The sequence below is a fragment of the Salmo salar genome, chromosome 06 (assembly GCF_965601325.2).
Source record: "Salmo salar chromosome 06, fSalSal1, whole genome shotgun sequence".
Lineage (NCBI taxonomy): Eukaryota > Metazoa > Chordata > Actinopteri > Salmoniformes > Salmonidae > Salmo > Salmo salar.
The window spans coordinates 21,049,808-21,067,146 of NC_138296.1; the positions used below are offsets into that span (position 1 = coordinate 21,049,808).

Consider the following 17,339-nt stretch of genomic DNA (forward strand, 5'->3'; position numbering starts at 1 on the left):
CTGTGCTGTGTGGCTGGATGGATCTGCTGTGCTGTGTGGCTGGATGGATATGCTGTGCTGTGTGGCTGGATGGATATGCTGTGCTGTGTGGCTGGATGGATCTGCTGTGCTGTGTGGCTGGATGGATCTGCTGTGCTGTGTGGCTGGATGGATCTGCTGTGCTGTGTGGCTGGATGGATATGCTGTGCTGTGTGGCTGGATGGATCTGCTGTGCTGTGTGGCTGAATGGATCTGCTGTGCTGTGTGGCTGGATGGATCTGCTGTGCTGTGTGTAGAGAAAAGAGAAAAAGGGATTGGGAAAGAATAACAGGGGATGAAGGCTGGGGAAAGGGAAACTAGCAACAGTTGGAGGATGGTAAAACAGACATTTTGCAAGCTTGCCTGGCGCAATGGAACCAATGGAATAGTCCCTAAAGTGCAATCCCCGATTATCTGGCACTCCAGGCAGACTCAATCGAGCACCCAAAGTATTTAAAAGAAAAAAATACTATTTGAACAGAGGTCTGTCACAACGTAGACACATACAGCAGTATGCATTTGTGTGGTATGCGTCTGAAGCGGTATAGAACAAACATCAGCCAATCACACCTTTCTCTGAACAGAGGTAGCCAATCAGGCGCTGGAGGATACAGGCAAGAGACGGGGGACGGGTGTAGGGGAGCAGGGCCAGAATACACAAGATCAAGGGAGCCATGCAGTATAGATGGAGGTATGAGTGTCGGGAGAGGAGGAGAGAGAGGGGAGGACATGCAGTATAGATGGAGGTATGACTGTCAGGAGAGGAGGAGAGAGAGGGGAGGACATGCAGTATAGATGGAGGTATGAGTGTCAGGAGAGGAGGAGAGAGAGGGGAGGACATGCAGTATAGATGGAGGTATGAGTGTCGGGAGAGGAGGAGAGAGAGGGGAGGACATGCAGTATAGATGGAGGTATGAGTGTCGGGAGAGGATGAGAGAGAGGGGAGGACATGCAGTATAGATGGAGGTATGAGTGTCGGGAGAGGAGGAGAGAGAGGGGAGGACATGCAGTATAGATGGAGGTATGAGTGTCGGGAGAGGAGGAGAGAGAGGGGAGGACATGCAGTATAGATGGAGGTATGAGTGTCGGGAGAGGAGGAGAGAGAGGGGAGGACATGCAGTATAGATGGAGGTATGAGTGTCGGGAGAGGAGGAGAGAGAGGGGAGGACATGCAGTATAGATGGAGGTATGACTGTCGGGAGAGGAGGAGAGAGAGGGGAGGACATGCAGTATAGATGGAGGTATGAGTGTCGGGAGAGGATGAGAGAGAGGGGAGGACATGCAGTATAGATGGAGGTATGACTGTCAGGAGAGGAGGAGAGAGAGGGGAGGACATGCAGTATAGATGGAGGTATGAGTGTCGGGAGAGGAGGAGAGAGAGGGGAGGACATGCAGTATAGATGGAGGTATGAGTGTCGGGAGAGGAGGAGAGAGAGGGGAGGACATGCAGTATAGATGGATGTATGACTGTCAGGAGAGGAGGAGAGAGAGGGGAGGACATGCAGTATAGATGGAGGTATGAGTGTCGGGAGAGGAGGAGAGAGAGGGGAGGACATGCAGTATAGATGGAGGTATGAGTGTCGGGAGAGGAGGAGAGAGAGGGGAGGACATGCAGTATAGATGGAGGTATGAGTGTCAGGAGAGGAGGAGAGAGAGGGGAGGACATGCAGTATAGATGGAGGTATGAGTGTCGGGAGAGGAGGAGAGAGAGGGGAGGACATGCAGTATAGATGGAGGTATGAGTGTCGGGAGAGGAGGAGAGAGAGGGGAGGACATGCAGTATAGATGGAGGTATGAGTGTCGGGAGAGGAGGAGAGAGAGGGGAGGACATGCAGTATAGATGGAGGTATGAGTGTCGGGAGAGGTGGAGAGAGAGGGGAGGACATGAAAGAAAGCGAGAGAGACGTAAGGAGGGGAGCTATGTAGATGAAGTTTGGAATATTTTCCAAAGAAACCCAATGTTGTGATTCTTGCTCTCTGGGGTCTATGTTTATTTTACTGTGCCTCATTCTGACCAGGGTCCAGAGAATCTGATAGCCCAGAGGGAGCCATGAGGCCGGGGCAGGCAGAGAGGGAGCCATGAGGCCGGGGCAGGCAGAGAGGGAGCCATGAGGCCGGGGCAGGCAGAGAGGAAATAGACAGACAGACAGACAGACAGACAGACAGACAGACAGACAGACAGACAGACAGACAGACAGACAGACAGACAGACAGACAGACAGACAGACAGACAGACAGACAGACAGACAGATGGGGTGTATTCAGTGAGGTTTTGTTTCTGACTTAGAATATGTGGACAACTACAAATACATAGGTGTCTGGTTAGACTGTAAACTCTCCTTCCAGACTCACATTAAGCATCTCCAATCCAAAGTTAAATCTAGAATCGGCTTCCTATTTCGCAACAAAGCCTCTTTCACTCATGCTGCTAAACATACCCTCGTAAAACTGACTATCCTACCGATCCTTGACTTGGGCGATGTCATTTACAAAATAGCCTCCAACACTCTACTCAGCAAATTGGATGTAATCTATCACAGTGCCATCCGTTTTGTCACCAAAACCTAATATACTACCCACCACTGCGACCTGTATGCTCTCGTTGTCTGGCCCTCGCTTCATACTCGTCGCCAAACCCACTGGCTCCAGGTCATCTATAGGTCTTTGCTCAGTAAAGCCCCGCCTTATCTCAGCTCACTGGTCACCATAGCAGCACCCACTCGTAGCATGCGCTCCGGCTGGTATATCTCACTGGTCACCCCAAAAGCCAATTCCTCCTTTGCCGCCTTTCCTTCCAGTTCTCTGCTGCCAATGACTGACTGGAACGAATTGCAAAAATCACTGAAGCTGGAGACTCATATCTCCCTCACTAACTTTAAGCACCAGCTGTCAGAGCAGCTCACAGATCACTGCACCTGTACATAGCCCATCTGTAAACAGCCCATCTGTCTACCTACCTCATCCCCATATTGTATTTATTTATCTTGCTCCTTTGCACCCCAGTATCTCTACTTGCACACTCATCTTCTGCACATCCTACCATTCCAGTGTTTAATTGCTATATTGTAATTACTTCGCCACCATGGCCTATTTATTGTGTAACTGTGTTGTTGTTTGTGTCGCACTGCTTTGCTTTATCTTGGCCAGGTCACAGTTGTAAATGAGAACTTGTTCTCAACTAGCCTACCTGGTTAAATAAAGGTGAAATAAAAGGTGAAACGTTCAGAACGGTGCGATTAGAAATGTATAGAATACAGACTCCACCACCTGACACACAGTCATGTCTGTTCCACACCTGGGTTCAAATAGTATTTCAAATACTAGAGAAAAGTATTTGGAAGATTTCGGACAGTGGTTGAACCCAGGTCTGCTATCATCCTGGGAGGAATGCAGCCGTTGAGCATCAGCTTCTCTCCTCCTAGGGCTTGTCATTTCCTCTCTGCTGTCTCCACCGCTCTTTGCCTCCTCTCTGTTTAAACTTGAAACATTCCTGTGCAGCAGCTGAGTTTGAAAGGAAGCTTCCTCCGAGTCTCATCTGTCTACAAACACACACTCGGCTCTTGCAACATTAGATTAAGAGGACGTTTCCCCTTTAGGAAAGCTTTATATTTCCCAAGAAAAACGGGGAAAATCTCAACTGACTAGGGACTTGACTGACTATATGTGTGGATGGAGTAAGCACAGAATGACACAGAACACTAGAGAGGACATACAGTACATAACAATATGTATCTCTATGGGAGTAGGGCTTTCTTTGTTCCTACTCTCATTACACAACTAGAGTTGTAACATCTGTGCTCTCTGGGTTTGAATTGGACCGTATGTATTATAAAAAGCAGATGAATGTGCGGCGCTGCCGGTGCTTCAGGCCAGGAGCTAGCCTAGCTAGGCTGTGGTAGAGGAGAGTATGCATGGCAACATCTCTGCGTAACACTGTGCAAGAAAAACATGTGGCTGAGTGCTGAAAATGTAAATAAACAGAAGAGGAACGGAGAAATGAAAGGACTTTCTCTCTCTCTCCCTGCTCTCTCACTCTCTGTCCCTCTTTTTCTTCTCAAGACATAGAGGTAAAAGCAAGAAAACAGGGGGAACCAAAAGGAGAGAGGGATAGAAAACAAAGGTCCAACAAGCAGGGAGAAACAGAAAGAAGGGTCGGTCCTGTCACTAGTCAGTCAAGTGGAGGCTGACATGGGTTTAAAGGTCGAGCCTGCATGAGAGAGAGTCGTGAAGCCTCAGCAATTATAGCTTCACAGGGCCTCCCAGGCCCAGGGCCCAATGTCAAGAGCCCTTAACTCCAGCGAAAGGACAGGAGCCAGGGCCATGTGGAGAGGCTGTATTGTGAAGCTTTGTGTGCGTGTGCAGACATCAACTAAATTACATCTATCTCCCCTTGATCCCCCCCACAGAGCGGTAACTTGATCCCCCCAAGAGCGGTAACTTGATCCCCCCCACAGAGCGGTAACTTGATCCCCCCCACAGAGCGGTAACTTGATCCCCCCCACAGAGCGGTAACTTGATCCCCCGTCACTTCTAAGATCTTAACACTGTGTCATCTTTCCCTCATTCCCCTGGCTGCGGTTCACTAATGGTACGGCCCTCACGCTGTCCTAGCAGGGGGCAGTCCCGGTCAAAACCATCAATCTCAGACAACGGGGGTCAATGAGAGAAAGAGCAGGGAGAGAGAGAGAGAGAGAGGAAGATTAAACATCAGAGCCTAGTGAGAAAGGAAGGATGTGGAGGCGAACAGACCTGACATTCGTTAAGCGCCCGTTTGAAGGAATAAAATCTCCTGCCATCCATCAGGCTGGTAGTGAGAGCTGGGATAGCATGTTGGGATGTGGCCTGAGCAGGCCCTTTTCTTGTGGTGGGCCTGAAATATACCAGAGAGAGAGTTCTGTGCAGCAGCTTGCAAAGTTCGTTTCACGGTATTGCCGCCGTAACCCCCGCTTCACACCACTACAAAGATACTGTGGCTGCCAAAGGTTCATTGTCCCTGACAGATGTCGTAAAATCATTACCCCTCCTTGCTTTTCTTCTCTCTATTCTCTATATTGCCTGATTCATCTTTGACTGAACTCTCTCTAAGGCTTGTTCCAGTAAAGTCAGAACGGACAGAAAGTTATTTGTGTCAGACTGAAGATTCTTCGCCAACTGTGCTTTCACCGATGTCAAGATCCATCTCTGCTTACTACTAGGTTGCATAGCACCTTGGGAGAGAAAAGCAGTTTATAATTTACATTTGTTATTATCATTCACTGGATAACAAGCTGCAAGTGTACTTGGCATGGTCACCGAAAGCCTTGATCGTATTGCAGAAGAGGGAAAACAAGTTCTTCAATTTCTTTCTCTTCCTCCCCCATCTCTTTCATATTAGTCTCTACCTCCTTCTCTCCATCAACACTTCCCTGCTCCCTCCCTCCCTCCCTCCTCAACCCTTATAGATTCAACGGCAAGTTAAACAAGTGTGGCCAACGGTGCACAACATCATAAATACTTCAGCACATTTCTTACACAAGTACAAAATACTCTGCATCGCATTACACACGTTGCACAACACTGTCGTTAGCATAGCTGACATTATTATACTGCATACTTCACTAACCTAGCTCCATGTTTTCATTAACTGTATACTTCACTAACCTAGCTACATGTTTTCATTGACTGTATACTCCACTAACCTAGCTACATGTTTTCATTAACTGTATACTTCACTAACCTAGCTACATGTTTTCATTAACTGTATACTTCACTAACCTAGCTACATGTTTTCATTAACTGTATACTCCACTAACCTAGCTACATGTTTTCATTGACTGTATACTTCACTAACCTAGCTACATGTTTTCATTAACTGTATACTCCACTAACCTAGCTACATGTTTTCATTAACTTCATACTTCACTAACCTAGCTACATGTTCTCATTTACTTCATACTTCACTAACCTAGCTACATGTTTTCATTGACTGTATACTTCACTAACCTAGCTACATGTTTTCAGTAACTGTATACTTCACTAACCTAGCTCCATGTTTTCAGTAACTGTATACTTCACTAACCTAGCTACATGTTTTCATTAACTGTATACTTCACTAACCTAGCTACATGTTTTCATTAACTTCATACTTCACTAACCTAGCTCCATGTTTTCATTGACTGTATACTTCACTAACCTAGCTACATGTTTTCAGTAACTGTATACTTCACTAACCTAGCTACATGTTTTCATTAACTTCATACTTCACTAACCTAGCTCCATGTTTTCATTGACTGTATACTTCACTAACCTAGCTCCATGTTTTCATTGACTGTATACTTCACTAACCTAGCTACATGTTTTCAGTAACTGTATACTTCACTAACCTAGCTCCATGTTTTCAGTAACTGTATACTTCACTAACCTAGCTACATGTTTTCATTAACTGTATACTTCACTAACCTAGCTACATGTTTTCATTAACTTCATACTTCACTAACCTAGCTCCATGTTTTCATTGACTGTATACTTCACTAACCTAGCTACATGTTTTCAGTAACTGTATACTTCACTAACCTAGCTACATGTTTTCATTAACTGTATACTTCACTAACCTAGCTACATGCTTTCATTAACTTCATACTTCACTAACCTAGCTCCATGTTTTCATTGACTGTATACTTCACTAACCTAGCTACATGTTTTCATTGACTGTATACTTCACTAACCTAGCTACATGTTTTCATTAACTGTGCACCACACTTAAAGGTGGATTTTCAGTTTACCAAACTATCCAGGGGCACCAACAATAAGTGTCTTCGTGGATTGTCCCGTAAGAATTCAGAAACTCCCCCAGAACTCTACTCTCTTTTCTTCCGTTCTACTTTACTCCCTCCATTTTCTCTCAATAATCCCCTTTCCTCCTTTTACCCATTTATCATTTGCTGCTCTCCGTCCTGTCTAGGGGGGCCCTGGTTTATGGGATGGCGCTGTCATGTTGAGGGACGACCCTTACTCGGTGCATTGTGGGTAACAGGGTCCAGCTGTGGTCAGGGGAGGGGGGCACTGACAGTGGAGTTAGGATGGGTGGTGCGTGGGGGTGCTCCTGTTTCATCTCACAGGACAGCAGCTAGGGGGATGGGGTAAGAGGAGGGGGTCACAGGGGGCAGATAGACCTCAACACCAGTGTTCCATGGCTGCTGAGGTGATATTTTCTGATTGTTATGTATACACGTCCCTAGTGCTGTACACTGCAGTAAATCCATAGAAACTGCTTGAGCCCAATGCTAGTGGGATGCTGCACTGCTGCACTGCTGCAGTGAATCTAACAGGGGTAACAGTGTTATACCCTGGAGGACTGATCTCTGCTCTGTAGTAGTGGAGATCAGACTGTAATTAATGCTTTAGACTACTAGCATTGTTCCATTAGAAGACAAGGTCCCAGCATAAAAGCACTCTAGTAGCTAGGCACTCAGCATACTATCTCTCTCCCTAGTAACTCAGCATACTATCTCTCTCCCTAGGAACTCAGCATACTATCTCTCTCCCTAGGAACTCAGCATACTATCTCTCTCCCTAGGAACTCAGCATACTATCTCTCTCCCTAGTAACTCAGCATACTATCTCTCTCCCTAGTAACTCAGCATACTATCTCTCTCCCTAGTAACTCAGCATACTATCTCTCTCCCTAGGAACTCAGCATACTATCTCTCTCCCTAGTAACTCAGCATACTATCTCTCTCCCTAGTAACTCAGCATACTATCTCTCTCCCTAGGAACTCAGCATACTATCTCTCTCCCTAGGAACTCAGCATACTATCTCTCTCCCTAGGAACTCAGCATACTATCTCTCTCCCTAGTAACTCAGCATACTATCTCTCTCCCTAGGAACTCAGCATACTATCTCTCTCCCTAGGAACTCAGCATACTATCTCTCTCCCTAGTAACTCAGCATACTATCTCTCTCCCTAGTAACTCAGCATACTATCTCTCTCCCTAGTAACTCAGCATACTATCTCTCTCCCTAGTAACTCAGCATACTATCTCTCTCCCTAGTAACTCAGCATACTATCTCTCTCCCTAGTAACTCAGCATACTATCTCTCTCCCTAGGAACTCAGCATTGTGTGTTCCTTCAGACTCCCTAACTGGGTTAGTCTCTGGCTCGCCAGTAAACACTGTTCACCAGCACCACCAGAGATGGCTACACACCAGTAAACACTGGTCACCAGCACCACCAGAGATGGCTACACACCAGTAAACACTGGTCACCAGCACCACCAGAGATGGCTACACACCAGTAAACACTGGTCACCAGCACCACCAGAGATGGCTACACACCAGTAAACACTGGTCACCAGCACCACCAGAGATGGCTACACACCAGTAAACACTGGTCACCAGCACCACCAGAGATGGCTAGCTACACACCAGTAAACACTGGTCACCAGCACCACCAGAGATGGCTACACACCAGTAAACACTGGTCACCAGCACCACCAGAGATGGCTAGCTACACACCAGTAAACACTGGTCACCAGCACCACCAGAGATGGCTACACACCAGTAAACACTGGTCACCAGCACCACCAGAGATGGCTACACACCAGTAAACACTGGTCACCAGCACCACCAGAGATGGCTACACACCAGTAAACACTGGTCACCAGCACCACCAGAGATGGCTACACACCAGTAAACACTGGTCACCAGCACCACCAGAGATGGCTAGCTACACACCAGTAAACACTGGTCACCAGCACCACCAGAGATGGCTACACACCAGTAAACACTGGTCACCAGCACCACCAGAGATGGCTACACACCAGTAAACACACAATGGTTGAGAGAGCATCTGCAACACATTGGTTTCTGCAATGGCTCCTCATAGCATTGCAGTTGGTGAAACCTTTCATAGTCATTCATCTCTTCTTCCTAATGAAGTGTTTCCTAAACCCTCAACATTTCCACTGATTGGATGTATTCGAAGAACTAGCACACCTGAATCAACTCGTGAAGTGCTTGGTGATTGGTTGACCAATCAGATGTGCTTATACTGAAACACATGAAATAGATGGAATGGCTAGGGGTGCTTGAGGAGAGGTTTGGGAAACCCTGGCCTAACTAATACATCTCATTAGATAATCATCACCTGCCAGGAAAACAAAGACTTGAGAGCAATGAGCCAGATTACTATTCCTAGAGGTCAGGGGTCAGAGTCAGATTGGCTGTTTCCACTGCTGCTAAAGCGACTGTGTCCTTTGTGTAACCTTCCACCGAGACAGACAGATAACAGCCTGTTTGACACAGGCACACACACACACACATGCAGAGACAGAAACACACACACACACACACGCAGAGACAGAAACACACACACCTGAGCCTCCTGCCCACCTACCGGCCCCACCGCCACAACAGGTGCACTTTCTGCACTCCTCCAGGGCATTTCCAAACCCAAAACCTCCAAAGTGTGTCTGTACAACTCATGCGACCCAGGCTAAATCCTCCGCGCTCCAGAGCTGCCTTGGCTGCTACATTCCCAGGGAGCGAGGCCGGGAGAGGAGAAGAGAGGCAGACGATGGCCAGGCCAGACAATAGTCTGTGTTAACAGATGTCTATACCTCCTCTGAGCTTTAAGGTCTGAGGTTCAGTTTAAACCCTAAAGGAAATGTTGTCTATTTCCTCTCCTATCTTTCTCTAAACATACTGCAGAGGAAGGGATTCTAGATGCCCGACAAGATCCCTTTGGATGAGATTCACACACACACTAACTCTCTGTCTTGCTCTTTGTAGATCGTATAGGTATTGACACATAGCTGCCGTCGCCTCCCTCAGTCAGCACTGATGAGGTGACCCAGCCCTGTGACCCTTGAACTTTCTGACTAATAATGTCCGTGAGGTCACAACCCACTCACATGGACACAAAGCAGCCCTCTGTTACACACCTACCATCCCTGTGGTCAATTGGCTGATTATCCAATCACAGCTCTTTATACAGACACGTGGTGAGAGACTAGCCCATTGCGCGTCTGATCTTTACCATACAAAAATATCTCATTCATACAAAGTGTGCAGAGACCAGAACAATGGATAGGTCTGTATCCTCCTTTCCTTTGTGATGGGTTTTGAACTAACGTTTGATCCCATACCCTAACACCTGTCTCTGTCTAGTGAAAAAATCTGATTCTGGATCAGATTTAAACTGTAACTTTTCTTCAGATAGAGACTCTCTGGTTATGGAGTCCCCTGTAGCTCAATTGGTAGAGCATGGTGCTTGCCACACCAGGGTTGTGGGTTCGATTCCCACGGGGGACCAGTACGAGATCAAATGTATGCACTCACTACTGTAAGTGGCTCAGGATAAGAGTGTCTGCTAAATGACTCAAATGTACAACACTGTCCTGCTCCAGTCGTACACTGTATGTCAGTCAGGGACATAGAATTACTAGATATTGAACACAATTAGATTAGAATGCTAACACGCAGGTCTGAGGTCAGTTAGGGACAGCTACTATAGAGTACAACACTAGCCTCTCTGTGCTCAAGTTACAACTGATACACTTGGTTTTCTGACTCTGGATCCGATTTAGATTGTGACTATTCTTGAGAGACTGGCTCTGGTCCTAGAAGGCTGGTTTGCCCCTGTTCCCAGGTCAGTCAGTTTAAACAGCTACTAGCCCCCTGGCCTCTTTACTAAGTTTACAACTGACCCATACACGCTGACCCCAAGCCTTGGAGACCACTCTGCTTGACCCGAGCACCATCTGTCACACGCCAATGTGGCGTAAAAAGGCAAACTGACGTAGACGCCTCTCTGTGTGAGAACTCTTTCTCTCCCCCTTTCTCTCCCTTTTTCTTTCTCTCTCTCTCTCTCACTGATGGCTCTTCCTTTGAGGTGGTAGGGGGTTGAGGAGTGAGGATTTGATGGCTTGTTGGGGAGCAGGAAGGCGCCACAGTGTTAAGCTGAACCCTGAACTCTATAGTCTTCAGGTCATGAAGGAGATATTTGTCCACAAGGGCCACTACTATATGGCCGTGTAGTCTGACCTGGGCTGGGATGCAGGAGGCTGGGATGCAGGAGATTGGGGTTAGCAGCTAGTACTGCTGTAAATGGGAAGGACTGAGGGGAAACAATAGACAAACAGTAGTTCATAGTCATTGAACACTGGTCACTGTAATAATGTTTACATACTGTTTCACCCACTTTATATGTATATACTGTATTCTAGTCATGGATCATCCTATATAACTACTGCTGTACACACCTTTTCTATTCACATACTGTCTATACTGTCTACACACCATTCACATACTGTCCATACTGTCTATACACACCATTCACATACTGTCTATACTGTCTATACACACCATTCACATACTGTCTATACTGTCTATACACACCATTCACATACTGTCTATACTGTCTATACACACCATTCACATACTGTCTATACTGTCTATACACACCATTCACATACTGAACATACTGTCTATACACACCATTCACATACTGTCCATACTGTCTATACACACCATTCACATACTGTCCATACTGTCTATACACACCATTCATATACTGTCTATACACACCATTGACATACTGAACATACTGTCTATACACACCATTCACATACTGTCTATACACACCATTCACATACTGTCCATACTGTCTATACACACCATTCACATACTGAACATACTGTCTATACACACCATTCACATACTTTCCATACTGTCTATACACACCATTCACGTACTGTCCATACTGTCTATACACATCATTCACGTACTGTCCATACTGTCTATACACACCATTCACATACTGAACATACTGTCCATACACACCATTCACATACTGAACATACTGTCTATACACACCATTCACATACTGAACATACTGTCTATACACACCATTCACATACTGTCTATACACACCATTCACATACTGTCTATACACACCATTCACATACTGTCTATACACACCATTCACATACTGAACATACACACCATTCACATACTGTCCATACTGTCTATACACACCATTCACATACTGTCCATACTGTCTATACACACCATTCACATACTGTCTATACACACCATTCACATACTGTCCATACTGTCTATACACACCATTCACACACTGTCTATACACACCATTCACATACTGTACATACTGTCTATACACACCATTCACATACTGTCCCTACTGTCCATACACACCATTCACATACTTTCCCTACTGTCCATACACACCATTCACATACTTTCCATACTGTCTATACACACCATTCACATACTGTCCATACACACCATTCACATACTGTCCATACTGTCTATACTGTCCATACTGTCCATACACACCATTCACATACTTTCCATACTGTCTATACACACCATTCACATACTTTCCATACTGTCTATACACACCATTCACATACAGTCTATACACACCATTCACATACAGTCTATACACACCATTCACATAATGAACATACTGTCTATACACACCATTCACATACTGTCTATACACACCATTCACATACTGTCTATACACACCATTCACATACTGTCCATACTGTCTATACACACCATTCACATACAGTCTATACACACCATTCACATACAGTCTATACACACCATTCACATAATGAACATACTGTCTATACACACCATTCACATACTGTCTATACACACCATTCACATACTGTCTATACACACCATTCACATACTGAACATACACACCATTCACATACTGAACATACTGTCTATACACACCATTCACATACTGTCCATACTGTCTATATACACCATTCACATACTGTCCATACTGTCTATACACACACCATTCACATACTGTCCATACTGTCTATACACACCATTCACATGCTGTCTATATACACCATTCGCATACTGTCTATACACACCATTCGCATACTGTCTATACACACCATTCACATACTGTCTATACACACCATTCACATACTGTCCATACACACCATTCACATACTGTCCATACACACCATTCACATACTGTCCATACTGTCTATACACACCATTCATATACTGTCTATACACACCATTCACATACTGTCTATACACACCATTCACATACTGTCTATACACACCATTCACATACTGTCTATACACACCATTCACATACTGTCCATACTGTCTATACACACCATTCACATACTGTCCATACACACCATTCACATACTGTCTATACACACCATTCACATACTGTCTATACACACCATTCACATACTGTCCATACTGTCTATACACACCATTCACACACTGTCCATACTGTCTATACACACCATTCACATACTGTCTATACTGTCTATACACACCATTCACATACTGTCTATACACACCATTCACATACTGTCCATACTGTCTATACACACCATTCACATACTGTCCATACACACCATTCACATACTGTCCATACTGTCTATACACACCATTCACATACTGTCCATACACACCATTCACATACGGTCCATACTGTCTATACACACCATTCACATACTGTCTATACACACCATTCACATACTGTCCATACACACCATTCACATACTGTCCATACACACCATTCACATACTGTCCATACTGTCTATACACACACCATTCACATACTGTCCATACTGTCTATACACACCATTCACATACTGTCCATACTGTCTATACACACCATTCACATACTGTCCATACACACCATTCACATACGGTCCATACTGTCTATACACACCATTCACATACTGTCTATACACACCATTCACATACTGTCCATACACACCATTCACATACTGTCCATACACACCAATCTCATACTTTCCATTCTGTCTATACACACCAAATATATTTATATTTCGCAATATTTCTGCAATTCTATCCATTTTGTCATGGGGTTTTGTAATGTGTATTTAAATACTGTATTCTCAACATAGCTCATTCTAATATTTCTACTACTGTACATTGCATTTTAGTTACACTGTTAATACACACTGTGTATTTATTAATATACTGGGTTATTGATATATCTCACTGTAATATATTTACTGCTCTACGTATCATTCTGAGTATATCTTGTGTAAATTCATTGTCACGGTTGTCGTTGGTAAAGGAGGACCAAAACGCAGCAGGCATGCTCATCTTGACGTTTATTAACTCAGAATGAACGTACAAAAATAACAAAAGAACGAACGATCAACAAAACAGTCTGGCAAGGCACAAGGCTAAACACAGAACAATCTCCCACAAATGACAAACACAAACACACCCTAATATATGGGACTCTCAATCAAAGGCAGATAGACAACACCTGCCTTCAACTGAGAGTCCCAACCCCAATTAACCAAACATAGAAACAGACTACCTAGACTAAACATAGAATACATGAATATCAAACAGTGCCCAACAAACCCCGGAATACTTAAATCAAATGCCCCTTCAACAAACACACCACCCTGAACCACATTTAACAAATACCCTCTGCCACGTCCTGACCAAACTACAATAACAATTAACCCTTATACTGGCCAGGACGTGACATTCATCCTGTGTAGATGTGGATTACTGTTACAGTGCTATTTGGGTTCATTAGAGTCGTTCTGACGTTTCAAGATTTGTCAAATATTTTTGGGGCATCATTTGCGCACTTGGTGACTTTTACTACATTTTACTACATTGTTAGGAGCTAGTAACATAAGCATTTCACTGCACCCGCTATAACATCTGCTAAACTGTGTGCGTGATCAACACACTCTGATCTGATCATATAATAGAACTAATAACTGTGTAATGAATATGCTGTAAGTGTATGGGTACAGGGAAAGCAGTAGCACTTGACTTGGCAGTTGTAGGTTTTCAATAATGAAATCCAGCAGGTGTACATTCTTTTGGTGTCAGTGAGTGTGTGTTTTGTGCATGTGTGTGTTTGCTGGGTGTGAGTGTCAGAGGATGGTGTGTACTTGTTTTCATGATGTGTGTGTTTGAGTATCGGAGACGTGTGTGTGTGGGTGTGTGTGTGTGTGTGTGTGTGTGTGTGTGTGTGTGTGTGTGTGTGTGTGTGTGTGTGTGTGTGTGTGTGTGTGTGTGTGTGTGTGTGTGTGTGTGTGTGTGTGTGTGTGTGTGTGTGTGTGTGTGTGTGTGTGTGTGTGTGTGTGTGTCAGGGATTGGTTAGAGGCAGCTCAACCTGTTCCGTGGCCGTGTGCTGACACACTCCAATCTCTCTCTCTCTCCCTCCATATCTTGTTTTCATCATCCTGTATTTACCTGTAGTTTATTGTTGCATGTGTTTGAATGGAACACTGATTCATCACCACCACCTGATATTACTGCTATGATGAACTATTTATCTTGACTTAAGTTCAGCTTATTTTCAACTTCAAAGGCTATCCAGGAGATCAAACATAGTTTTGATCAGGGATTTACCTGACTCCCAGTCTGCTTTCTCTCTCTTAGCAGAGAATAGTATATTTATCTTTTGGGACCCTCTTGCCCGGTGTTTCTAGAAAAAGAGGGTCTGAACCTCAAGATTTATCTCCTGGTCAAATAGAGGCGTGTTTATTTTTTAAGAATCAGCATATTCAGATACTGACTATGTACATGTATGTTTACATTCAGTCCTACCCTTGTCCCCCTGTTCAACAGTCAAATGTAGATTGTAGGTACCTATGACTGAATATGTATAGAATTGACCTTTCTCCCTCTGAACCCTGAGTGTCTACTGTCAGAACAAAGGTCAAGTCAACAAAACCTAAGTGTTTGTGACACATGCAGTCCGTGGGTGGACAGACTGACAGACGGATAAACAAACACACACTCTCGGAGTGATTCTGTCACCGTGTCCCTCTGTCTGGCTGTCCTTCCCTCTGGCTACACGCGCCACTGTCCCCCACCCTATCATGTCACATCCTACCAAATACCTCTGTCACCCCATGTCTCCAGAGAGGGTTTACCCTGCAGAGTGTGCCAACCACATTTCTGTCACCGCAGCCGCCGTAGCGCGCACACACACACACACACACACACACACACACACACACACACACACACACACACACACACACACACACACACACACACACACACACACAGCCGTCTCATAATGAACCTGCAGTTCATCTAGTAGCAGCAGGTAACTAACAAGCAGTAGCATTCTTTCACCACCACGTCACCAAACATGTAAAATAGGTCTGTAAATTCACCAGAAATGTTAACAAATAAACAGGCTGTGGAGAAATCCGGATTTCCAGTGGATTGATAATGATCAGATGATGGACAGCTGATGTGATACTTGGCACTACAACTTGACTAATGTGGAAGTTAGTGGGCATGGCACGATGTCCTGTGTAACCTGGACAGGCTTTCTGAAGAAGTACGCAGTCTCACATACCCCATCAACATACACTGAGACACATGTATGAAGCTGTTGAACTCATAGCACATCTGTGTTCTCACCTGTTCATCCCCCGTTGCCCTATTTTCTCTCCCTGTCTGTGTTTCTTCTGAAGGTGTTCTTCAGGACACCAGTAACCTCTCCTCCCTCTGTCTAGTGGCTGTCAGGGTGGTTGTAGAGGTATAGACAGGGCATGGGACCACTTTAAAACATCCACGCAGGAAGGGAGCCAACTCTCTCTCTCACTCACACTCTCTCTCTCTCACACACACACACACACACACACACACACACACACACACACACACACACACACACACACACACACACACACACACACACACACGTCTCTCTCTACCAATGAGCCGTGTAGTAGCAGGTACGGGGGAGGGAGGGACAGAAACCCAGTATGTATTTCCCTCCAGGGGACAATGACGTTAAATTGACTTGAAAGGACAAGCGTCACACCTCTTCTTGTGAAGGGATTTGTGTCAGTCAGCTGTAGGTGATGCTGCTGTTCTGGTTCTTGTCTTGAAGGTGTTTTAACAGAAAGGTCACTGTTGTCCTGTAGGAGGTCTATGACAGTAAAGAATGCCACAGATGCCAGAGTTGGGACAATGTGTGACACTAGGGACACAATGGGGACAGTGTCACTGTGAGGATGACAGTAGCAGTACATTGTTTAGTCACTTGGCTGTCGGCCTGGTGATCTACAAGATCATTTATTAAAGTTGTCGTCACTGTTTCCAATTTAGATCAACCTGTAGAGTTTCTCTGGGTCAGTGTTTTCCAATCCTGGTCCTGGGGACCCATCGGGGCCCTAGCACTAACACACCTGATTCAAGTAATAAAAGCCTTGATGATGAGATGATTCGTTGAATCAAGTGTGTTAGTGCTAGTAATGAAAGCCTTGATGATGAGATGATTTGTTGAATCAA

General features: G+C 45.0%; 2 protein-coding genes across 3 annotated transcripts in view; one reads left to right on the forward strand and one right to left on the reverse strand.

Moving 5' to 3' along the window:
- Window positions 1-17,339, forward strand: part of LOC106595296 (coronin-7) — a 265,027-nt gene that overhangs the window by 150,969 nt on the left and 96,719 nt on the right. The window lies entirely within an intron of this gene.
- Window positions 1-17,339, reverse strand: part of LOC106606495 (vasorin) — a 50,682-nt gene that overhangs the window by 12,771 nt on the left and 20,572 nt on the right. Inside the window, exon 1 of one of the 2 annotated variants that reach the window (XM_082976354.1) lies at window positions 4,768-4,994. The exons of the other annotated variant lie outside the window; for it this stretch is intronic. The gene's annotated coding sequence lies outside the window, so the exon portion shown is untranslated. Of the gene's footprint in view, window positions 1-4,767; window positions 4,995-17,339 lie in introns of those variants that run through there. 2 annotated transcript variants of the gene reach the window in all.